The sequence below is a fragment of the Cervus canadensis genome, chromosome 15 (assembly GCF_019320065.1).
Source record: "Cervus canadensis isolate Bull #8, Minnesota chromosome 15, ASM1932006v1, whole genome shotgun sequence".
Classification (NCBI taxonomy): Eukaryota; Metazoa; Chordata; class Mammalia; order Artiodactyla; family Cervidae; genus Cervus; species Cervus canadensis.
In genome coordinates, this window is record NC_057400.1 from 25,706,645 (window position 1) to 25,732,210 (window position 25,566).

At 36.5% G+C, this 25,566-nt stretch overlaps 1 long non-coding RNA gene across 1 annotated transcript in view; it reads left to right on the forward strand.

The window, feature by feature from the left end:
- The first annotated feature begins 4,789 nt into the window (after positions 1–4,789).
- LOC122453609 overlaps positions 4,790–25,566 on the forward strand; it is a 43,539-nt gene continuing 22,762 nt past the window's right edge. The window contains exon 1 of the long non-coding RNA XR_006273120.1: positions 4,790–4,927. This is a non-coding gene — a long non-coding RNA (uncharacterized LOC122453609). The remainder of the gene's footprint in view (positions 4,928–25,566) is intronic.

Consider the following 25,566-nt stretch of genomic DNA (forward strand, 5'->3'; position numbering starts at 1 on the left):
GATCCACATGTTTAGTTCCAGCCACGGGGAATGAAGATTCAGGTTTGGCTTTCTTATTTCACCAACTAAAAGGAAACAATCGCAATTAGAGATCAAAATTCAAGAGAGCCAAGATTTTTATGTTTGATACACTGTTCTATCTCCAGAACCTGGAACAAAATCTGATATAAAGTAGGTATACCTTTACTTATGGAGTTAATAACAAAAAGGGTGATCATTGTGGATAAATAGTTTACAATAGAATTGTGGTCAGAAAGTACCTTACTAAGAACACAGTTGTGATTGGTTCAAAGATTACATTTAAAGCTATTTGATGCAGTTTTGGAGCAAGAAATAAATAGAGAAGGTATGATGATGAGAGGGTTTCCATGGTGGCTCAGACAGTAAAGAATCTGCCTGCAACGCAGGAGACCTGGGTTTGGTCCCAGGGTTTGCAATATCCTCTGGAGAAGGGAATGGCAACTCACTCCAGTATTCTTGCCTGGAGAAGTCCATGGACAGAGGAGTCTGGTAGGCTGCAGTCCATGGGGTTTCAAAGAGTCTGACACAACTTAGAGACCTACACACACACACACACACACACACACACACACACACACACGATGATGAGAGTGGAGATAAGAGCCTGAAATAAAACTAGACTGTTTCTCAGAAGTATATTAAAGTAAAAGTTTAACTTACAAAATATCTAATTCTCTCTCAAATAAATGATGCAAAAAGTTCCCATGTTAACATAAAGGAAGCCCATAAAATATTCTTAAAATATTCTAATCTCCATATACATATATATATAATGAGTATGTCTTTCACATTAAAGTGTGTATTTTTAAAGTAAATTAGATTACAATCAAGGATAAAAAGCAAAATTTTGTAGAATAACAGATAAACACCACTGAATTGCTATTTCTATCAAAAACAAAGCAATGGAATATTTACGATAACCCTCTATATATTGCATAGATTTCATATATTTGATTTCATTACACAGAGTATAACACTCAATTAGGTTATACTAATAATGCCTCCAAAGAAGGCATTCTGGCCTAATGTGTACATAAAAAAGGATTTAAAAAATCCCTACCTAATCATGTACTTTATGATATGCCAAACCAACATATTGGGAACCTAACATAAGCCAGTAGGCTTTTCATTTAAAAGATTGTATCCTTCAATATTATGTTATGTACCTTCGTTTTCTTCAGATGAAGGCCATATTCACTTATGGAACAAAGTAGAAGGCTCAAAAATGTGAATTTTCTTATGTCTGTAACAGAAATTGAAAGTTCATCATGCAATTAAATTTGGTTCAGATTGAACAAGAGGGCATGGTTTTTTGTTTTTTTTTTTTTTTTTTTTTTGCAGGTAAAAATTATACTTTTATTTGAGTCACCAGGAGAAAGATTCACTTGTGGTCCAAGTCAAATGTTCAGAATCATAACAGGCCAGAAAGATTTGATCCCAAGCACAAGCCCACGAGGGAGGGGACCAAAACAGACCAAGAAAAGACAACCACCCCATATAAAAAGATGGATGGACGGCTTCACACACACACACGCACGCACATACACACAGGTGAAATGTTTGGACAGAAGCAAATTCCACGTGATCATTTCTATTTCTTTTTAAATACAGGTTTGTGGGGTGGTATTTTTTTTTCCAGCTATTAAAAAAAAAAAAAAAAGGCCCAAAAGTGCATATGTTGAGGGGGAAAAGGCAGAAATTAAGCAATAAAGTAGTTTTCCCTGGCGGGACATTTAAATTCAAAATACAAAGATATCTCTTTATCTCAGATCATTGGCTTTTCTTTTAATCCTGAAGTAATATTTAATGTTTGCCTTAACTTTGAATTTCTTATTTGTCCTCATAGAAATATGATCTATATTTAAATTAATTATCACTTTGCCAACATAGGACTGTATAATCAAAGTGATGGTTTTTCCATTAGTTGTATGGATGTGAGAGTTGGACCTTAAAGAAGGCTGAGCACTGAAGAATTGATGCTTTCCAACTGTGGTGCTGGAGAAGACTCTTGAAAGTCTCTTGGGTGGCAAGGAGATGAAACCAGTCAATCCTATAGGAAATTAATCCTGAATATTCATTCGATGGACTGAAGCTGAGGCTAACGCTCCAATACTTTGGCCACAATGCAAAAAGCCAACTCACTGGAAAAGACCCTGGTGCTGGGAAAGATTGAGGGTAGGATGAGAAGGGGGGGCGACAGAAGATGAGATTGTTGGATGGCATAGTCAACTCAATGGACATGAATTTGGGTGAACTCAGGGAGATAGTGAAGGACAGGAAGTCTGGCATACTGCAGTCCATTGGATCACAAAGAGTCAGACACGACTGGGTGATTGAACAATAACAATAATTTGTAAGTCTGTCCAGAGAGAAATTCTTGATTTAATTCCCAATCAAACTTTCTAATTTTCCCTTGTTTGAATATCGACTCTAACATCACTGCTGCATAATTCTTAGAGATTTCCTCTCAACTAGATAATTCCCAAGAATAAACTGTGATATATTTTAGTAAGAAAAGAAACACAATTGTGATGTTTGTCTTGAGAGCTTCATAATGTAGAAACACAACAATTGACTGGTTCACAATTTAGGACTACTTCAAAATGAAATTCTGAGCATCATAGTCATTTAACCCAGAACAGCAGAGGAAATTAAAAATTATGTTACACTTTATACAGTACTTTTTTGTGGGCATGTGGGGAAAAAAGTATTCTAAATCTAGTGAGATATTTATTAAAAGGCTACCACACAGCCAAGAAAATAAGGTAGATTTTATTTAAAGATCTGGAGAGTGTTTTTTAGAAGTAGTCATGAATAGTTTTTGGATTGCACGTACATGGTTCACCAAACTAACCAGTCTACTTGGCTTACTTATTGCTACTCAGCACACTGTCAATTTGGAATTCCTTTTCTCTAAAGATGGTCAGACTCAGTACACTTGATTGAAAATACTTGCTGAACTTGGAATTTGAGGCAATCAACATGTTTGTCTCAAGTATCATTCTATTTTTTATTTTGGAAAATGAAATTTGAAACTCAAATCTGAACCATTTTGGAGTATCTTTTAAAGAATATTTGCTTAATCTGCCCAAATAAGTTGTAAGCATTGTCGTGGTGGTGGGGTTTTATACATTGTACACCTTTGGATCCCTTGATAACAGTAAATACTTTTGCTGAGAACTGAAAGTAGATTTATTAAAGTAGATGTAAACAGACTTAACCTCTGACCTTTTTCTTACTAGCTGTGGGACTATGGACAAGTTACTCAACCTCTCTAAGCCTGTAAAATGGGAATGCTAATAGTATCGGGCTATAGGTAGGATTAAGTGAGATTATAAACTTAAAACAGTGCCTGGAATTTTGTCAGTAGGAGATATTGGTAAAAATCATAGGTATTGTTATCACTACTATTGTTTCCATTAATACTATACAATACATTTTGTTGCTGATTCTCCATAAATGTGTCGTTAAATTATAACGCTGCTGCTGCTGCTAAGCCACTTCAGTCATGTCTGACTCTGCGACCCCAAGGACTGTCCATGGGATTCTCCAGGCAAGAATACTGGAGTGGGCTGCCATTTCCTTCTCCAGGGGATCTTCCTAACCCAGGAATCGAACCCAGGTCTCCCACGCTGCAGGCAGACTCTTTACCCATCAGGGAAGCTAATCATATTGATAATTAGGCAAATGCAGGATTTGGTGGATAAAGTGAGAAAAGGATGAGGTCATGGTCATTATTCACTAATTTATTATGTCCCCATATCCTGGAAACACAGGACGTTTACAGAAATATTACGTAAATATAATCCAGATATGGTTGACCCATTCCGTTCTTGTCCTGTGTCCATTTTGAAGGAGACCTCAGTCCATTGACTAATTTCTCTCAAACTAGTTTGAACTTTATAGAGCTTTGAAGGCAATACAGAATTTTATAGAAAATTTCATATGTGGGGGGAGGCATGTTTGTTGAAAATGTATATTGACAACACTAAGCAACAGGTGAAAAAATGCCCATCAGACATTTTTGTTCTTCCCAGAAACACAGCTTCCTCATCTCATCTCAGTTTGGAACCCTCTTTTCCTCAAAGCTACTCTCTTGCCATAAGAAATTCAGCTCTTTTTTAAGTGCATAAGCCCAAATCATTCACAAAGTCTGCAATGAACTGATTGAACTCTCTTTAGAAAATGTTTATAGATCAACTGTGGCTTTCCAAATACACGTGTATGGCTCTCACACCTCTCTTACAGGTGCTATAAGAGTGAGGGCAGCAAAGTATTCCTTTGACAAAGACTAGATCTTCTTGGGAGGATATTCTGATATTAAGAAAGTTGAAATTCCCTACTTGTCATTACTTACTGAGAGTATTGTCTGAAAATATTTATGTAATATGTATCAAGAATTTAGTCTTTACAAACCACTGGATAGGTAAAGTGAGAGGACGGAAAGAGGACTAACCATGTCTGTCTTCTTGTCTGAGGAGAGACAGACACGTAATTAAAAAATACCAAAAAGGGCTGATTTCAGCAAATAGTTTTAGGCTGGGATATGGATACAAGAGAAAGAAATTAATCTTAACAGGATGATTCTAGGAAGTAATAGTTTTGTTTGAAAGTTTCTCTATCCTAAAGGACTGGTTTGAATTTTGATTTGTGAACGTTGGGGTCAAAATGTATTACATAGAGACAGTTATTTATGCAAAGGCAGAGATAATTATTCAAAGGAGGTCATTTCAGAGAAACTGCAGGGACTTTATGGAATGGAGAAATAGGAGACAGAAAGATCTGGAGAAGGCTTGGGATAAAATCATGGAAGTTTGGAGGAGCTGAGTCATGAAAAGAAACTGTGCTGTTTTTGGATCACTTTGTGACAAGTGGGTTAGAGAAAAATCTGCAGTCAACAATTCAGGTTAGTAATTAAAAGCTAATTTTTTCTGAATTGTTATTCTGTTTTTGAGCTATACCTCTGATTTTGTTTAATCCTCACAACACTGTATTATTTCCATCTTACTGAGAGGAAAACAGACATAGAAAGGTAATTTTTTCACTAGCGCACAGTAAATGCCCAAGCTGTGGTTCAAATTTAGGATTTTCTGATTCAAAATTTTTGGTTTATATTTTTCCCTTATCAGAAAGGAATTGCAATTCATCAGACAGAAGTAATGTGATTCTTCACATGGGCAACTAGAAGTGAAAAGAGAGGAGATTGATTTTAAAAATAGCATACAGGGAGATACTGTAGATTTGTAACTTGACTAGATGAGAAGAAGGCGAGAAAGCAAGAGACTTGTGGGCAAGAAGAGAGAAGAAGGGCGCCATTGCCACATGTGCCAAGTCAGGAGGAACGCCTTGGCCAGAAATCTGAATCTGGAATTCAGTCTTAGAAGGGGATGATTGAAATGGTTTGAGGGCATAATGTGTTGCAGAGGGTGAGACTATTAATACATAAGAAGGATGCACCGAAGAGGAACGTAAAAGGAAAATGAAGCAATGTCTTCTAGAGCCAGAAGAAAAATCAGTTAGGACAGGGCAAGAGATGGAAGCACATCAATAAAGAAATAAGCATGGAAATAAGCATTAATAAGTGTGGAAAATATAGAAAATGCTGCAAAGTGGCCAAGTGCTTCTGAACTGGGCAACCTAGGGGAAATCAAGTCATTTCTTGAAGCTGAAATTTCTCCAAGTAGCTGTTAAAAAATCTTGTTAAAGAAAAGATGGTTCTGAGGATAAATGTGCTAGACACATGCAAAATGCTCAGCACACTGCCAGGCACAAAGTTCGTGATTGGTGAATTCAGCTATCAGTACCAGCATCATCAACATATTAGTAAAAGTTAAAAGAGGCTCTTAGATTCGATGACTCATAGGTTTTTGGTGATAGTTTAAGTAAATGGTTTCCATACTTTGTGGGTCAGAAACAGATTACAAGAGTTTGAGAGGAGTAGAAGTAGAGAAATAAACCCTAAACTATTTTTTAAAAGCTTGGTGGCAAATGTAAGGGTAGAAGGTAATGACTCAATGGGGGTTATAATTGAGGATGTGTTTTTCTAGGATTTGAGTATGTTTTTACTCTGAGAGGAAGGAGGCAGTGGAAAGGGAGGAGACGAGAATAACTGAGAATAAGCTTTCAAATAGATATGCAGGAAGTGGTCCATTTGAAGGGATGTCAACTTTAGCAACCTCATAACAGAATTATTTGACAACACATGTTTTACATGCACAGGTGGGATGAGTTTCAGAGTGTTATGATGGGGTGTAGCCTCGTATAGAATCATTCAGTGATTCATTTGTACAACTCAGTTTCCGATGTGGAAATCACTTGGGAGTAAATTTCATAACTAAAGCAGTGACTGAGGGTTTTTTTTTAGTTCTTTAAATATCAGTGATGCTGAGAAGAGGTCTCAACAAATTAAAGATAGACTCCTGATGGATCTTGCAAGAACATCACTGATTTGACTGTTGAGGGAGAGATTAAGGGAGAGAGAGAGAAATATCTCATTTCTTCCCTTGTGCCAAAGGACGTAAGAGTGAGTAAATCTTCACAGGGTATGAGATTGCAATAAAGATATGTGCAAATTTAGATGGAAATTAGGCATGTTCCCAGGGCTCCTGGAAAATTGCCAGCATAGTGCGCAAGACATTGCCTTTATAGACTATGTATATATTTATTTCTTTGTAAAGCCAGTCTATAGAGTTTTCTGTTTATGATTGTTCCCAAGGACATTCTTTCTCCAAGCATTTCTCTAAGCAGATACTCACTCAAAGCCAGTTTTCAAGCCATATTAAATATAACCAGTGTTTTCTGTGAATTTCTCTCACTGATATTACTGTTTTGTTTATTACAATTTCTTTTGTGAAATAATCATAGTAAAGACTTATCAAAGATGCATAGGCATGTGTCTGTGTAGGGGGTTAATTCCAAATATGAGAAATTAACAATATTGATTACTATTTCTCCTGTCTATCAAACATACTTTAAATGAACTCTCAAAACATTTTCTGCTTTATGTTACAGTTTAATTCTTCAATGTTCTTTACATCCTAAGTATTTAGAGCTTGAGTAGTTTCTGGAAAGCACATTATAATAGTATAAATTGAAATGCAGGCTATTAATTACTGAAAAGATCAATGCTGTAACTTTCAAAATACTTAATCATATCAATCTATTTTTCTTATGTTTTCATTTTACAAATTTCAAAATCATATGCTGAAGTTAAGAATCTTATACAGTCCTGAATTAAAGAGGTTATAATGAATTGCAGCTTTCCTGAAAGACACAAATATGCTTAAATCAGGGACTTGCGATTTTTTTTTTTTTGGTGATTTTCTATCTTTACACATTATTCTAAGTTTCCTTAAAGTAATGCAAATTCTGAATATAAAGACTTATTATCCAGAAAAAAATGTCATTTTGAGACTCAATAATTATAAAACTGAAGAATAGTTTTGGATGTATTTAAACTCTAATGAATTTACTAAATACATAAAGTAAATAATTGGGCCATCTTAATATATGTTTTTCGTCTTTGTAATTCTAACATATCCCTCAGAATACAATCACTTTGGGTGCAACAGTTATTTATTAATTTATATTTTATGTCAATTTTATTAAATATTTATATAGCATGCTGAGTCATTTCAGTCGTGTCTGACTCTGCGACCCTGTGGACCATAATCCCCCAGGCTCCTCTGTGCATGGGATTCTTCAGGTAAAAATACAAGAGGGGGCTGCCTTGCCTGCCTCCAGGGGATCTCCCCAACCCAGGGCTCAAACCTGCATCTCTTATGCCTTTATGTCTCCTGCACTGGCATGGGGTTCTTTACCACTAGTGCCAGCTGGGAAGCTACCCAATTAATATTATAACAGTTTTTCATAAAATTAATTGGGTGCTCTCCACATGGATTTTATATTCCTAATTTCTGAACTGATAGCATATTTTAGAGAATAAAAAAAGCATGCCACCTGGAGAATTGGTAAAAAGGTTATTTTTAAACCAGAGCATCAACCCTGGGCTGGAAGTCCGCTGGTTTTTTGGTTCCCATAACCAGCCAAGGACCTCAGGCAAGAGTGGGAACTTATTCCTAAATGGGCAGAGCAACATCTGTCTTGGATCCTCTATCTCAGAGGATTGTGCTCAGAATCCAGCAAGAGTTTGTAAAAAGTATTTTGAGTAATATTAAGAACTTGCATTTTTAACTCAAATAAATAACATTTTACTATATCTTTCTAATTGCTCTATTGAAATAATGTTTTTACTCTCAATTTCCTAGAATGTTTTAAAATAAAGATTAGGTACTCATACTGATTCTAGTTTCTGAGACATTGGAGATATTTTGTCCCCTCAAGATTTTGGTTTAATGATTATATACATTGAAATGGTAATAAACTGTACTTATATTTCATTTACTGATGCTATTAGTTTAGCCCAGGCAATTAGTCATCCATCTCATGTAATTTCAATGCAGGAAATTCAATGAGAAGTTTAAAAATAGACTTTTTGAATGGGTGTGTTTAGAACCTATTCTCAGTTCTCATTTTTAGGTCAAGGTGCTTCACTGAGATGATGTCTGGTGGTAAAGTTATGTTGTTAAGTGATTTGGAAAGTGACCCGACAATAAATTTGGGTCAGGTATAAGCCTAAAGCTGAGAAAAATAAGGATCACTGAGCAACAACAGCAATAACAAACCAAAAGACTCAGTCAGTTCAGTCGCTCAGTCATGTCTGACTATTTGAGACCCCATGAATCGTAGCACACCAGGCCTCCCTGTCCATCACCAACTCCCGGAGTTTACTCAAACCCATGTCCATCGAGTCGGTGATGCCATCCAACCATCTCATTCTCTGTCATCCCCTTCACCTCCTACCCCCAATCCCTCCAAGCATAAGGGTCTTTTCCAATGAGTCAACTCTTCACATGAGGTGGCCAAAGTACTGGAGTTTCAGCTTCAGCATCAGTCCTTCCAATGAACACCCAGGACTGATCTCCCTTAGGATGGACTGGTTGGATCTCCTTGCAGTCCAAGTGACTCTCAAGAGTCTTCTCCAACACCATGGTTCAAAAGCATCAATTTTTCGGTCCTCAGCTTTCTTCACAGTCCAACTCTCACATCCATACATGACTACTGGAAAAACCATAGCCTTGACTAGATGGACCTTTGTTGGCAAAGTAATGTCTCTGCTTTTTAATATGCTGTCTAGGTTGGTCATAACTTTCCTTCCAAGGAGTAAGCGTCTTTTAATTTCATGGCTGCAGTCACCATCTGCAGTGATTTTGGAGCCCAAAAAATAAAGTCTGACACTGTTTCCACTGTTTCCCCATCTATTTCCCATGAAGTGATGGGACCAGATGCCATGATCTTAGTTTTCTGAATGTTAGCTTTAAGCCAACTTTTTCACTCTCCTCTTTCACTTTCATCAAGAGGCTTTTTAGTTCATCTTCACTTTCTGCCATAAGGGTGGTGTCATCTGCAAATCTGAGGTTATTGATATTTCTCCTGGCAATCTTGGTTCCAGCTTGTGCTTCTTCCAGCCCAGCATTTCTCATGATGTACTCTGCATATAAGTTAAATAAGCAGGGTGACAGTATACAGCCTTGATGTACTCCTTTTCCTATTTGGAACCAGTCTGTTGTTCCATGTCCAGTTCTAACTGTTGCTTCCTGACCTGCATACAGGTTTCTCAGAGGCAGGTCAGGTGGTCTGGTATTTCCATCTCTTTCAGAATTTTCCACAGTTTATTATGATCCACACAGTCGAAGGCCTTGGCATAGTCAATAAAGCAGAAATAGATGTTTTTCTGGAACTCTCTTGCTTTTTCCATGATCCAACAGATATTGGCAATTTGATCTCTGGTTCCTCTGCCTTTTCTAAAACCAGCTTGAACATCTGGAAGTTCACGGTTCATGTATTGCTGAAGGCTGGCTTGGAGAATTTTGAGCATTATTTTACTAGCGTGTGAGATGAGTGCAATTGTGTGGTAGTTTGAGCATTCTTTGGGATTGCCTTTCTTAGGGATTGGAATGAAAACTGACCTTTTCCAGTCCTGTGGCCACTGCTGAGTTTTCCAAATTTGCTGGAATATTGAGTGCAGCACTTTCACAGCATCATCTCTCAGGATTTGAAATAGCTCACTAGATATCAACAAAGTACTTGGAGTAGCATGTTGGCAGTTGGATTGGTGCACTTCTGGTACAATGGCCTTCTTTCTTCCATTTCTCAGTTCTCATCTTTCCCTTCCTTGAACATGCAAGTGAACACCAGTCTTCCTGAGAGAGGCTTTCCATTTCTAGATCTCTTTCTCTCCAGTTTTTATTTGTATTAGTGGTAGATTGGTGTATATCGTTTAAAGCATCAAATAGTTCAAGTTTGTTAAGGGTGCTCTGATCCACTGTCTCATTTTTGTCTCCTAGAAGCAGTGAGTTTCCACTCTATTGTCTCTGTATTTTAAATAACATATTCATGTATTGCTCAAATGTTCAGCTCTAGACACTTCCTTTTCAATTTTCCCTGAACATGAGATGTGGCTCTCTTTTTTCCTTACCATTCTTCCCTTCCCACATGAAAATCTTGGTTCTTCCTATCCTATATTCAAATTTTATTTTATTTTAAATATTTTTGGTCTTGCTGCATGGCATGTGAGTTCTTACGTCCCTGACCAGGATCAAACCAGTGCCCCCTGCATTGGAAGAGTAGACTCTTAACTATGTACAGGATATATTATTTCGGTTACATAAATGCTATTCATATCTGAACCATATATACATAATATTTATACATATATGAATCTTTCCTCCTGCCTTTTTTTCTTCTGTTTGGTTTTCCACGATTAAATAATTATTGCTATTTCTATTTCAAACTCGTCTCCTGAAATCTCCGCCTAGTGAGTTGAGAGTATCAGGAATGTTCTTAGCGGCATCTCCTCTCACCTCTTCCTCTCTGGGTAGGTTACCTGGTACTTAGTGCATAGGAGTTACCCTTTACCTGTCTGATTGTGTTGCTCATCTCAGGTCTGTTTTCAGTTCCACATTTTTCTCTGCCAATATAGCCCTGCATTTTGTTGAAGCGTATCCTTTAGAGTTAAGAAAACAAAACAAAACAAAACAAAATGCATGGGAGAAAATGGTGTCTGAGAGTATTCATGTATGAAAATGTCTTTATGTAAGCAATATTTTGGTATAAATTCTAGGTTAGATAAATCACTTTATTTTAGAATTTTGACAGTTTTGTTCTGCTTTCTTTTATTTTTCAGGTTTGCTATTTATCCAAAGTTATTTAAATTGCTTCTTTGTTTCTTCCTAGAAGTTTGTAAGAGTTCCCTTTTGTTCTCCATATTCTGATATTTCATGGTGGTTTGCTGCTGCTGCTGCTACTGCTAAATCGCTTCAGTCGTGTCCGACTCTGTGCGACCCCATAGACGGCAGCCCACCAGGCTCCTCTGTCCCTGGAATTCTCCAGGCAAGAACATTGGAGTGGGTTGCCATTTCCTTCTCCAATGCATGAAAGTGAAAAGTGAAAGTGAAGTTGCTCAGTTGTGTTCAACTCTTGGGGTCCCATGGACTGCAGCCCACCAGGCTCCTCCGTCCATGGAATTCTCCAGGCAAGGGTATTGGAGTGGGTTGCCAGTGCCTTCGCCGTCATGGTGGTTTACTCAATGTGTATTTCATGACATCTTTTATCATGAGCTTTTAGTATGTTTCTTCAATCTAGAAACTTATGGCTTCCCTAGAGTAATATTATCTTGAATTATTTTTTGGATTCTTTTTCCCCTTTGTTCTCTCTTTCTCTCAATTCCAATTATTTAGTCTATGCAGTGTGGATCACCCATACTGACTCTGTTTTTTTTTTAATTTTTTTTAATTTTTCTCGATTATTTTTTTGTCCTTTTCTTTATTTTCTGAGAGGTTTCCTTAACTTTGTCTTCTATACCTCTTTAAGTTTTAATTTTGGCTTTCATATTTTTAATTTTTAAGACTACTTTTTCTCTGAATGTTCCTCTTTAATAGATACTTATTCTTCTTTCACAAATGTAATAACTCCTTTTATAGCTTCAGTTCAGTTCAATTTAGTTGCTCAGTCATGTCCCCATGAATCGCAGCATGCCAGGCCTCCCTGTCCATCACCAACTCCCGGAGTTTACTCAAACTCATGTCCATCGAGTCGGTGATGCCATCCAGCCATCTCATCCTCTGTCATCCCCTTCTCCTCCTGCCCCCAATCCCTCCCAGCATCAGGGTCTTTTCCAATGAGTCAACTCTTTGCATGAGGTGGCCAAAGTATTGGAGTTTCAGCTTCAGCATCAGTCCTTCCAGTGAACACCCAGGACTGATCTCTTTTATAGCTTATAAAGTATTAACTGAAGTTTTTTTGGGGGGATTTTTTCTTTCTCTTGCATAAGATATGTTTCTTCAAATGACTCTCCCTTCTCTTGGTTGTTTTTATTTTTTGTTTGCACATTTCTTTAGGTGCCAAGATATTCTTAATTACCTGTTAATATATAAGAATAGGCCACTAAAAAGTTTCTAGGAGGCTTTGAGTATGTGAATGGGTCTGTTGACTGTGGTTCCCTCTGTAAGGTTACCTGACTAGGGCATTTCATTGGGAAACATTTGATGTCAGAATCTTTGGGTCTTCTCTTGGGTTGGTATATTTCCCAGAGAGATAACTCCTAGTCTCTTGCCTAGAAAACAGAGGAGTGATTGCCAGCATTTGGGGAAGCAGAGGACCATTCCCTAATGAAAATATACTTGTCTCAGCCATCCAGGCTTAAAACCTTAAAACTCTTCTAAACTATTATTCCTCCTTAATTCATAATTCCAAATTAAAAGTCATATCTTATCTTCCCACTATATTGCATATTTGTTAGCAGGACCCCAAAATTAGAGCAACATGGCAGAGTGGTTAAAAGCATGGAACACAGAACTGGGCTTGAATTTTGTTCTGTCATTTGTTAGCTGTGTGACGTCTTTAATACTTTTATCACTTCAAATCTCAGTTTTCAGCACCTCCTGGGATTTCTTCAATTTAAAAACTAACATTAAACAGCTTTTTATTCTGAACAAGGAAATTTTCTTTGTACAGCTTACAATTTCAAAGTTTTAGATTCCTATATTTTAAAAATTAGGCACTTTTGGAAAGTCGCTGGTGGTCCAGTGGTTAGGACTCAGAGCTTTGAATGCCAAGGTCACAGGTTTAATTCCTAGTCTGGGAACTAAGATTCTGCAGGTCATGTGACATGGGAAAAAATTAGACTCAAAATTCATCTTCTGTTTTGATGTAGCACAAATCATTTCCTCCTTAATACTTGTGGTAACCATAATTTTAAAAATTTAGAATGTACAATTTTTCTCACTGTGAATAAATCAACCTTTGCTTCTAAATATTCTAATCATTTATGGATATTTCTTTGAATTTCCAAGGACGTTATGAACTACTTAGAAAATGTTTTTCTTTGGATTACGTTTATCTCCTATAACATTGCTTTTAATAATGTTAGTGACCTACATAATGGAGTTTTTCACATGGTCAATAGTTATTCACTTTACTCTTCCTTAACAACTCTGAAAACCTTTCTGATGAATGAAATTATAGGAATTGGTGTCTAGTATGCATATAAACCAGAGAAGGCAATGGCACCCCACTCCAGTTCTCTTGCCTGGAAAATCCCATGGATGGAGGAGCTTGGTGGGCTGCAGTCCATGGGGTCGCCAAGAGTTGGACACGACTGAGTGACTTCACTTTCACTTTTCACTTTCATGCATTGGAGAAGGAAATGACAACCCACTCCAGTGTTCTTGCCTGGAGAATCCCAGGGATGGGGGAGCCTGGTGGGCTGCCGTCTATGGGGTCACATAGAGTCGGACACGACTGAAGAGATAGCAGCAGCATGCATATAAACTTCAGCTGTTCCATTCATCAGCAGTTAGAAGTAACAGTAATTAGAATGAAATTGCAGTCTATGGGCAAGTGGTAGGTGTGGTCCATCATTAATTGAAGAAGTATGTATGGAGTAGTGTCAACTGTAAAGGAAGTTTGTGCAGAGAGAATGTTTTGTCTTCAAAAAAGATTCAGGAATTGGTTATCATGCCCTGTTTCTTTTGTAAACAGGCCATATTGAAAGGAGGTATCGTGATGTAAAAGCATTTAAGAGCAGACGGTTCAAGAGTGAATTGTGGCTGAGGGATTGCTTTCACAATAGCATCAGTAAAAAGGCCCTTTTCATTTGAGTCAATGGGAGTTTGAAATATGTGACGAAAGAACTCTTTTTTTTTTTTAATGGCAAGTAGAATACTATATATTATTTGTTTCTCTGTGTTTCGCAGCATTGTGAGAATTGGCGGTTTTAAAAACCTCTCTCCAAAGATAGCTAAGATCTGAATTTGACTGTGGTCAGAGAAAGTTTTCTGAGGTTAGATTGCTATTTAGAAATAGACTTTCACCTTTATTTATTTATTTTTAAAACTCTCACATGCTTTGTAAATAAACTTTTTTTGAGATTATACTTTCAGTGCTTCAAAATTCATTTGCTAATTGATACACATGGAAACACAAGACTTTAGCTCTTATTTTATTTGTGGTTAGAATGTGAAGAGCTGTGCTCTGTAGTGAAGATAATACTGGTTCGTCTTGCCTGTAATGTAAAAGCACTTTATTTTTCTGGAGACAAAGCAACAATTACATATTTGAAAGACCTTCCTTTTGTATTATCTTTCTTGTCTGCCTAGCAGAGTAGTACATTTTCCAGTTCTAATGATTTTCCTGAATATAAAGTGTGGTTTATTCTAAAGACCATAAATATATAAAATGATAAAGACTATTAGCTCATAAGCCAAAATACATGAGTTGATTTAGCATAAATGAATGTATGAAATTGTAGAGAACAGTTGTCTGGTAAAGGGTAACGTGCTCAGATCTGTCAGCAGGTCTTTCACCTGTATTACTTGGAGGTGATTCTCCCACTCGATAAGTACTAGTTTTGGTGGCAGGTCTGTGTCCCTGTGTGATTTATGGTTTGAACTCTCTTGCTTAAGATGGCTACTCACCTGGGCTTCCTAGGTGGCTCAGTGGTGAAGAATCTGCCTGCCAATATAGGATTTAGGAGATGTGGGTTCAATCCCCGGGTTGGGAAGATCCTCTGGAGAAAGAAATGGCAACCCACTCCAGTATTCTTGCCTAGAAAATTCCATGAACGGAGGAGCCTGGTGAACTATGGTTCATGGGCGGGGGCAAAGAGTCAGACTCGACTGAGTGACTGAGCTTGAAAAAAGGAAGAGCCTCCTTAAAGAGAGTGTGGTAGAAGCAACAACATTTTTGTTTGCTTCTTTTTATGTTTTAAGGCTCTTGTAAGAGTGAAAAATTCTTCATTTACTGGTGGCTCAGTTGGTAAAGACTATGCCTGCAATGTGGGAGACCCAGGTCTGATCCCTGGGTTGGGTAGATCCCCTGAAGAAGGAAATGGCAATCCTCTCCAATATTCTCGCTTGGAGAATTCCATGAGCAGGGCTCCTCTGTGGTTGCAAAGAGTTAGACACGACTGAGCAACTAACCCTTTCACTTTCATGCACATTCACACACTCAAATATATGTATAGGTAGATGCATAGATGTCTTCTGTCCATGCATTGGTATCTATTTGTGTATCTAGGTATGTATCTATCTATTGATGTGTATATATATGTAAACATATGTATATATTTAATAACCATTTCTCTATATATCTTTGTGCAGATTTTTTTTTGTTTATAAATAACCTGGTATCTACTTCTCAATGTATTTCTTTTTCTCCACATGTTTTTTTTCCTTTCTCATAAAATTATATATATAAGATGGATATACAGTATAATTATATAACTGATCAATCAATAGATATTGCTTTTATTTATAACAATGAAATCATATTATGTTTATTTCTTTGCATAACGTTTTACCAAAATCCCTGTAAGATAACCAGTATAGCTCTAAAACTAGTTATTTAAAAAAGTTGCATATTGTTCCATGGTAAAAGTGAACCACAATTTATTTTGCCATCACTCTTAATCATAGTCATTCATCTGACTCCCAAGCAACCTTAGTTTCAGCTATTACAAGTAATATCTTATCACACATACTTCTAAATATTGTTGATTTTATTTCTACAGGATAGATTTGAAAAAGTGAAATTCCTGGTTGAAGTATATATGTATATTTTAATTTTAAGCGTAAAAATTAAAATTTCTAGAGGGATTACACTTACTTTTTTGAAGGTTTGCCATTCTGTTGGGTACAAAGTGATATCTCATTACTAAAGACTTTAATATGCATTTCCTTAATTGTCAGTTTGAAAAATAATACATATATACACATATATACGTCACGAGTCAGTGATTTTGACTATGGAAATGTGTTTCCATAGTAGAGGTAGGAGCATCCTCTAAGATATCATCAATAATTCCTGACTCATGACATTTATCCCCTTGTGTCAACTTTTCACTTTGTGCATTGGATTTAGTTATCAGTTAGTTATCAGCTTCTAACAGGTAGAATACAGAAAACATAATGGGACATCACTTTTGAGATAAGGTTAAAAAAAAATGGCGGCAGATTTTCTTCTTGAGTACTCTCTCTTGCTTGCTCCCTGCTGTTCACGATGTGGGAAGTCATCTGAAATGTCTTGAGGCAGCATTTTGAAGAGGTCCATGTGTCGAGGAAGGAAGCCTGCTGGAAACCATGTGAGGACATTTGAAAGCAGCTCTCCTCCGACTAGTTCAGACTTCATGAGTCTGTAGTGGCCCAGCTTAACTGTGACTTTAGGAGAGATTTAGAGTAAAAGAACCTAGGTAAGGTACTCCCCAATCACTGACTCATAGAAACTGTGAAGAAATAAATATTTGCTAAGTTTCTAACTTTGAGAGACAATTTGTTATGCAACAAAAGATAACTACTACACATAAGGTTCTTACACTTTTCTCATCAGCTTATAACTCTACATTCTGATTATTTACCTACAACCTTTTATAATCTTTGTAGACATTTTTTCCTGTTCTAACATGTGCACATTGCTTTATTTATGCTATCTTTTGCTGCCGAACTTAAGTCTGCATAGCAAATGTTTTCTCTTTCCCCCTTTTTGATCTTTTGGCCTAACACTAGGTAAAATACATGACATTCTAAATTTTTTCTGTGATTATTGTTGTTTTATATTTTACTCAAATCTTTAATTCATGTGAAATTTATTTTATAAAACATGACTGACATGTTATGTCTCCTGAGGAATTCCTCTAAGTGGGTTAACTTTTTTTTTTTTTTTATGATTTCTGGGTTTTTGTATCTTTTTTCTATATTTTGAGATATTTCCTGTACTTGATTTTTCTGGAAAATTAGTCAAGTCTCATCAGTAACATATTCATCTTTAATTTATATATTATATTTTAAAATTTGATAACCATGCTTTCTGTTTGGGTTGGTTTTTCCTAATGTTGTGATTGAATCATTTTATGTACATTTACAGTTTGTTCTGTGTCAATTAAATCTAATGATTTCTATCTGCAGTTCTGTTTTACTAGGGACTGTCTAGTCTGGATGTTCTGCTTCTTCTCCCCCTTTAGTTGCTGGTCCCTGAGAAACACTGCAATTTTTCCTTGCCAGCTTATTGTACATCATACTCTGTGGTGCCAGCTTAATTTTGGCAGCCTTGTGCAGTAGCAGTCCCCTACATGATGGAAAAATTTGTAGTCCACATCTGCAAGTGTGTGGTGTTCTGCTGGTGAATGCTGTTCTCCTTTAGGGTATCTAAAGGAAGCCTCTTCATTCCTAGTATCTAGGACGTGTGGACTTATAGAATCAGTGGTAGGAAGAACTCAGTTTAGCAACTCTTGATTTCTTTTCTTCCAGGGGAACCAGCCTGCTATAATCATTTTTTCTCCCTGAGGTACACAGATCTTTTATACCTGGAGAAGTGACATGCCTGCTGGGCCTGGCAGCTGCTCAGTTCTGGAATACTAGTTGATGTTTTGATTAGACTAGGGGAGATTACATCAATAATGTATGTCAGATGTCGTCTTCCCAGCTTTTCTCACTGCAGTCCTAACTCACCATGATATGATTTTCGTGTAGTTCATATTACCAAGAAGTTCGAAATAATAAAATTGAAATTGTTCACATTAAGTATAAGAACAAATCAAGATATGTGATTTGTGACTCCTGAATCTGGAAAATTATAAATGCCAAGTGTATATTCCGCTGAAATGGAGAAGGGAATCCAGAATTAGAACTGAACAACTTAGGCTTCCTTTTTCAAATTTAAATTATAGTATTTTCTAAAGAAGTGTGCCTTTGGGAGGGGGTTGGATTTTATTCTTGTTTTAGTCATCTGTGAGAGATTTTAGAGTATGCTTAAAGAAGAGAAATAATAAAAAATATAAAATGACCTGTCTAAGAAGTTTGAGGAAACTGTGATATAATTTCCACAAATCTATTACAAAATGACAAGCAACAATAAAGCAAAGTTCAAACTTTAAGTGAAGGTGAACTTCACTGCAAGTAATTTTTATTCAGTTATTCTTTAAACTGACAATTCAATTGAGATGATATATTTTATCAACAACTTAATTATGTCCTCTATTATATATATGTGTGTCTGTGTACACACTTGTATATGTTTCAGATTAATCCTCTTGTGAGTATTTTACTAATAAATATAAATGACTTACTAGATGAATAATACTAAAACATGTATGTAGGTTAGGACTTCCCAGGTGGTTCAGTGGTAAAGAATCTGCCTGCGAATGCAGGAGATGAAAGAGATCATGGGTTCAATTCCTGGTTGGGGAGATTCCCTGGAGGAGAGAGCATGGTAGTCCATTCCAGTATCTTGCCTGGAGAATCCCCATGGACAGAGGAGCCTGGTGGGCTACAGTCCATGGGGTCACAAAGAGTCAGACACGACTGAAGTGAATTAGTTACACATAGCACACACAAGTTAGTCTTATGGTTATTAATGCAGTGTAAGTGTACAAAGATCACAATTAGTAAATATGATGAATACTGTGGAATATTTCACAATTAGAGTAATTTCAAAATAATCACAGAATTATGAATAAAGGAAAACCCAGATTGTCAAAATCAGTCTGTTCTTTTAGGTGAATTACCAGTCCAGAAGACAATCCTCTAGGCTAGAGGATTATGTGGGGCCAGGTGATGACTCTGCTCATGGAATAAATTGGGACTTGAGAAGCAAAACAAAACAAAGAAATGCTGTTTCTATAAGCAGCATTTTTGGAGATAAAAAATAGGAAATATTTTAAAGTGATTTAAGTTGGCAATTTAGGGGCTACAATCAGGGAAATGGTAGCTAATGTATTTTAAATAGAGAACTATGGGTCTCATAAATTTTGCTATGTCTTAGCAATGTTTACAGTTGTTTTATCTTCTTGATATATTAACATTTGTATAAATATGTAAAGTGCTTCTTTGTCCCTTATAAAAATCTTTGACTTAAAGTCTTCTTTTTCTGATGTTAGTATAGATACTCCTGCTCTCTTTTGGGTACTACTTGTATGTACTATCTTTTTCCATCCTTTCACTTTCAACATATTTTTTGTCTTTGGATTTAAAGTGAGTTACTTGTAAATAGCAGATATTTGGATCAAGCTTTTATTTTTGTTAATTCATTACTCCAATTCCTGTATTTTAATTGGTGAGTTAATTCCATGTACATTTAAAATGATGACTTAAAAGGAAAGATTTACTTCTGACAATTTTAAATTTATTTTTTACATGTTTTATATGTTTTTTGTTCCTCAATACCTCTATTCTGAATGGTCTAGTGGTTTTCCCTACTTTGTTCAATTTTAGTCTGGTTTGGCAATAAGGAGTTCATGATCTGAGCCACAATCAGCTCCCAGTCTTATTTTTGCTGACTGTATAGAGCTTCTCCATCTTTGGCTGCAAAGAATATAATCAATCAGATTTCTATATTGACCATCTGGTGATGTCCATGTGTAGAGTCTCCTCTTGGTATTGTTGGAAGAGGGTGTTTGCTATTACCAGTGTGTTGTCTTTGCAAAACTCTATAAGCCTTTGCCCTGCTTCATTCTGTACTCCAAGGCCAAATTTGCCTGCTACTCCAGGTATTTCTTGACTTCCTACTTTTGCATTCCAGCCCCCTATAATGAAAAGGACATCTGTTTTGGGTACTAGTTCTAGATGGTCTTGTAGGTCTTCATAGAACCATTCAACTTCAGTTTCTTCAACATTACTGGTCAGGGCATAAATGAAGGCTAAGATCATGGCATCTGGTCCAATTGCATCATGGCAAATAGATAGGGAAATAATGGAAACAGTGACAGACTTTATTTTGGTGGGGCTCCAAAAATCACTGCTGATGGTGACTGCAGCCATGATATTAAAAGACGCTTGCTCCTTGGAAGAAAAGTTATGACCAACCTAGACCAAATATTAAAAAGCAGAGACATTACTTTTCTGACAAAGTCCCTCTAGTCAAAGCTGTGGTTTTTCCAGAAGTCACGTATGGATGTGAGAGTTTGACTATAGAGAAGACTGAGCACCACAGAATTGATGCTTTTGAACTGTGGTGATGAACAAGACTCTTGAGAGTCTTTTGAACAGCAAGGAGATCCAACCAGTCCATCCCAAAGGAAATCAGTCCTGAATATTCATTGGAAGGACTGATGCTGAAGCTGAAACTCCCATACTTTGGCCACCTGATACAAAGAAGTGACTCATTGGAAAGACCCTGATGCTGGGGAAGATTGAAGGCGGGAGGAGAAGGGAACGACAGAGGTTGAGATGGTTGGATGGCATCACTGACTCAATGGATATGAATTTCAGTAAGCTCAAGCTCTGGGAGTTGGTGATGGACAGGGAAGCCTGGCATGCTGCAATCCATAGGGTCTCAAAAGAGTTAATCATGAATGAGCGACTGAACTGAACTGAACTGAACCTCTATTCTGCCTTCTCTATTTAGTTGGTTTTATCCTAGTGTCCTAACTCCCTCCTTGCTTCCTTTTCTGTATTTCTTTTTGTTATTTTCTTAGCTACTTCTGATAATAATATTTACCTTCTAAATGTCTAGCAATTTAACTTGAATCAATGACAATGTAGCTTTAATAGTATAGAAAAACTTCTCCTTTACAATTCTGTCTCCCATCATTTCAGTTTGTTGTTGTCCCAGACTACTTCTTTTTAAATCATGTGCCATTAACTTAGATTTAGAGTTACTTTTCTATGCATTTATGTTTTACATCACATTTTTTTAAAAAAAGAGCTGCAAACAAAAAATAAGATAATGCTGACTTTTATATTTTCCTATGAAGTTACCTTTACTGAAGTTATCTCTTTGTATGGTTTTGAGCTACTGAAGAACTATACAAAAAAGATCATGACCCAGATAATCATGATGGTGTGATCACTCACCTAGAGTCAGACATCCTGGAATGTGAAGTCAAGTGGGCCTTAGGAAGCATCACTACGAACAAAGCTAGTGGAGGTAATGATATTCCAGTCGAGCTATTTTAAATCCTAAAAGAAGATGCTGTGAAAATGTTGCGCTCAGTATGCCAGCAAATTTGGAAAACTCAGCAGTGGCCACAGGACTGGAAAAGGTCAGTTTTCATTCCAATCCCTAAGAAAGACAATCCCAAAGAATGCTCAAACTACTGCACAATTGTTCTCATCTCACATGCTAGTAAAGTATTGCTCAAAATCCTCCAAGCGAGGCTTCAATAGTACGTGAACTGTGAACTTCCAGATGTTCAAGCTGGTTTTAGGAAAGGCAGAGGAACCAGGGATCAAATTGCCAACATCTGCTGGATCATCGAAAAAACAAGAGTTCCAGAAAAACATCTATTTCTGTTTTATTGACTATGCCAAAGCCTTTGACTGTGTGGATCACAATAAACTGTGGACAATTCTGAAAGAAATGGGAATACTAGACCACCTGACCTGCCTCCTGAGAAATCTGTATGCAGGTCAGGAAGCAACAGTAGAACTGGACATGGAACAACAGACTGGTTCCAAATAGGGAAAGGAATACATAAAGGCTGTATATTGTCATCATGCCTATTTAACTTATATGCAGAGTACATCATGAGAAACGCTGGGCTGGAGGAAGCACAAGTTGGAATCAAGATTGCTGGGAGAAATATTAATAACCTCAGATATGCAGATGACACCACTCTTATGGCAGAAAGTGAAGAACCGAAGAGCCTCTTGATGAAAGTGAAAAAGGAGAGTGAAAAAGTTGGCTTAAAGCTCAACATTCAGAAAACTAGGATCATGGCATCCAGTCCCATCACTTCATGCAAATAGATGGAGAAACAGTGGAAACAGTGACAGACTTTATTTGGGGAGCTCCAAAATCACTGCAGATGGTGCGTGCAGCCATGAAATTAAAAAGTGCTTTCTCCTTGGAAGAAAAGTTATGACCAACCTAGACAGCATATTAAAAAGCAGAGACATTACTTTGCCAACAAAGGTCCGTCTAGTCAAGGCTATGGTTTTTCCAGTGTCACGTATGGATGTGAGAGTTGGACTATAAAGAAAGCTGAATGCTGAAGAATTGATGTTTTTGAACGGAGGTGTTGGAGGACTCTTGAGAGTCCCTTGAACTGCCAGGAGATCCAACCAGTCCATCCTAAAGGAAATCAGTCCAGAATATTCATTGGAAGGACTGATGTTGAAGCTGAAACTCCAATACTTTGGCCACCTGATGTGAACTGACTCATTGGAAAAGACCCTGATGCTGGGAAAGATTGAAGGTGGGAGGAGAAGGGGATGACAGAAAATGAGATGGTTGGATGGCATGAATTTGAGTAAACTCTGAGAGTTGGTGATGGCTGGGGAGACCTGGTGTGCTGCAGTCCATGGGGCTGCAAAGAGTTGGACACAGCTGAGTGACTGAACTGAACAAATGGCTTTGGTCTGCTGTCTAGTGTCTTAATTTCAGCCTGAAAAGTTCACTTTGACAATTCTTTTTTTTTTTCACATTCAAAATGCTTTATTTTAGTATATTCATCTCTTTTTTTAAAATTTTTTTTTATTAGTTGGAGGCTAATTACTTCACAACATTTCAGTGGGTTTTGTCATACATTGATATGAATCAGCCATAGATTTACACGTATTCCCCATCCCGATCCCCCCTCCCACCTCCCTCTCCACCTGATTCCTCTGGGTCTGTGCCCCCAGCTTCTGTTTATATGGGAATGTCTTGATTTCTCCTTCATTTTTCAAAAATAATTTTGCTAGACACAGAATTATTGGTTGATAGGATTTTCTTTTTTCCCTTTAATCACTTTAATATGTCATCCCCCTGCATTCTGGGCTCCATGGTTTCTGATGAGAAATTGCTATTAAACTTACTGAAGATACATTATACAAGAGGAGCTCTATCTCTGTCTTGATGCTTTCAAGAGTCTTTCTTTGACTTTCAACAGTTTGATTATGTGTCTGTGGATCTCTTTGTGTTTCTTTTGGTTAGAGTTGGTAGAGCTTTTTGGATGTATAGATTCAACACCAAATTGGTTATTTGTTGTTGTTGTTGTTTTGTTTTTAGCCATTGTTTCTTTAAATATCTCTCTGTCCCTTTCTCTCTGCTTTTGTTCTGGACTGTCATATTGTGTATATTGATGTACTTGAGGGTACTTCACTGATATTTTAGGATCTGATCTTGTCCCTTCATTTCTTTCTCCTCTGTTCACCAGACTAGATAAATTCAAATGGCATATATTCAAGTTTAGTGAATCTTCTGCCTGCTCAAATATATGTTGAACCCCCTCTAGTGAATTTTACATTTCAGATATTGTAGTTTGTTGCCTCAGAATTTCTATTTGAATCCTATTGGTGTTTATTTCTTTTTGATATTCTCTATTTCTTGAGCTATCATTTTCTCTTTAATTATTTTACAATTTTTTTTTTAACTCTTTGAGCATATGAAAGACAGTTGATTTAAAGTCCCTGCTTGGATGCTTAATCTCTGGGGTTCCAGGTGTGGTTTCTGCCAAATTCTTTCCATCCTGAAAATAAGTCATACTTTCCTATTTCTTTGCATGTCTCATAATGTTTACTTGAAAACTGGGCATTTTGCATATCATAAGGTAGTAACTGTGGGAATCAGAAATTAATCCCTCCCCAGAGTTTGCTTTTGTGACTTGTGGACTGTAGTTGTCTATTTCTTTAGTAATATTTACAAACTACTCTTGCAAAGACTCTATCCTTTATTATGTGTGGTAAGTCTCTGTTACATTATCTCAGCAGTTAGCAGTAACCTGATTGGAATATCCTTAAATGCCAAAATATAGTAGCTTCCGTGTTCATTAATCACTCCTCAATTATTGTAAGATTTCCTATTAGTATCCAGAGTTTCAAAAGGGTTAATTCTGTAAGTTTTTGCCAGCTTAATCGTTGCTTCTATAGGGGAATGGATCTATGGAACTTCTTTCTTTGCTACTACTAGTGATATTACTCCTTACCAACATTATTTTGTTCTCTTTGGGGGAAAATGAATTAGATGCTACAACTTTATTTACTCATATTCTTCTTTGTTTATTACTATGTAAGTCTTTAGAAAATTTTCTCTTATGATTTCCAAGAACATAGGCTCAAGATGAACATGTAGATGTGAAATGAAAGTCAGTGTTTTGGACTCTGTAAACTACTGTTCTTTCCATAGATGTAATATTTATGCTAATTAAAAATAATTTAAAGGAAATTGTTATCTTAAAGTTAAGTTTAGCGATTTCCTGTCTTATACTAACAAAAACACGATTTGGAATCATCATAGGAATAGCCCTTTGCATAATTTTTTTTTCCTGTTTGTTTTGGGAATGGTATAGTTTTAAAAAATGTTTTAGAGTAGCTTTATTCAACTCTTCATTCATCTATCAAATGCACTCATTTCCAATAATTGAATTTAGTAATATGAATTATTTTATTTGTTGCTGATATTCCAATAGTTTTTAATGATTATGGAGCTAAAAACTACTTTCTCGCTATAAACTGTAGTTTTATTATAATATCTATGTAACTAAAGAAATAGACTAGTATATTTGTCAAAATTAAAGAACGGGTTTTACAAAATACCTCATGTAAGTTATGAACCTTATGAAAGTTCTGTTTCTAAAGAAAAATGTTCAAACTCAATCCATGATATATATCAATATCTTGCTTCACAAAAAATATATAATATTTTTAAAAAGTGAGACAAATCTTTATAAAAAATAATTAAATTTTTGTTTATCTCTACCCTAAAAATTCCTTAGGGGGAGCCGACTTAATTTTAAATAGTTGAATTTATTTTATTTTTTACACATCAATTATATTTATAAGTGAAAATATGATAATGATTAATAAACTGCCATGAAGTATTCTGTTGGTGCTTTTGAATAGTGTATCTTTAATGTGGCAGCTCTTAACAGTTAAAGGAACTTTGACAGTTAAGTAATCCCTTCACCACTTAAGTAAAACAGGATTTTATTATTAAGTACATTGCCTGGAAATGGTGGGCCTTTTTCATTCACACTATAAACAGTTTTGTTAGATTGGTAATCCTGCTTGTCAG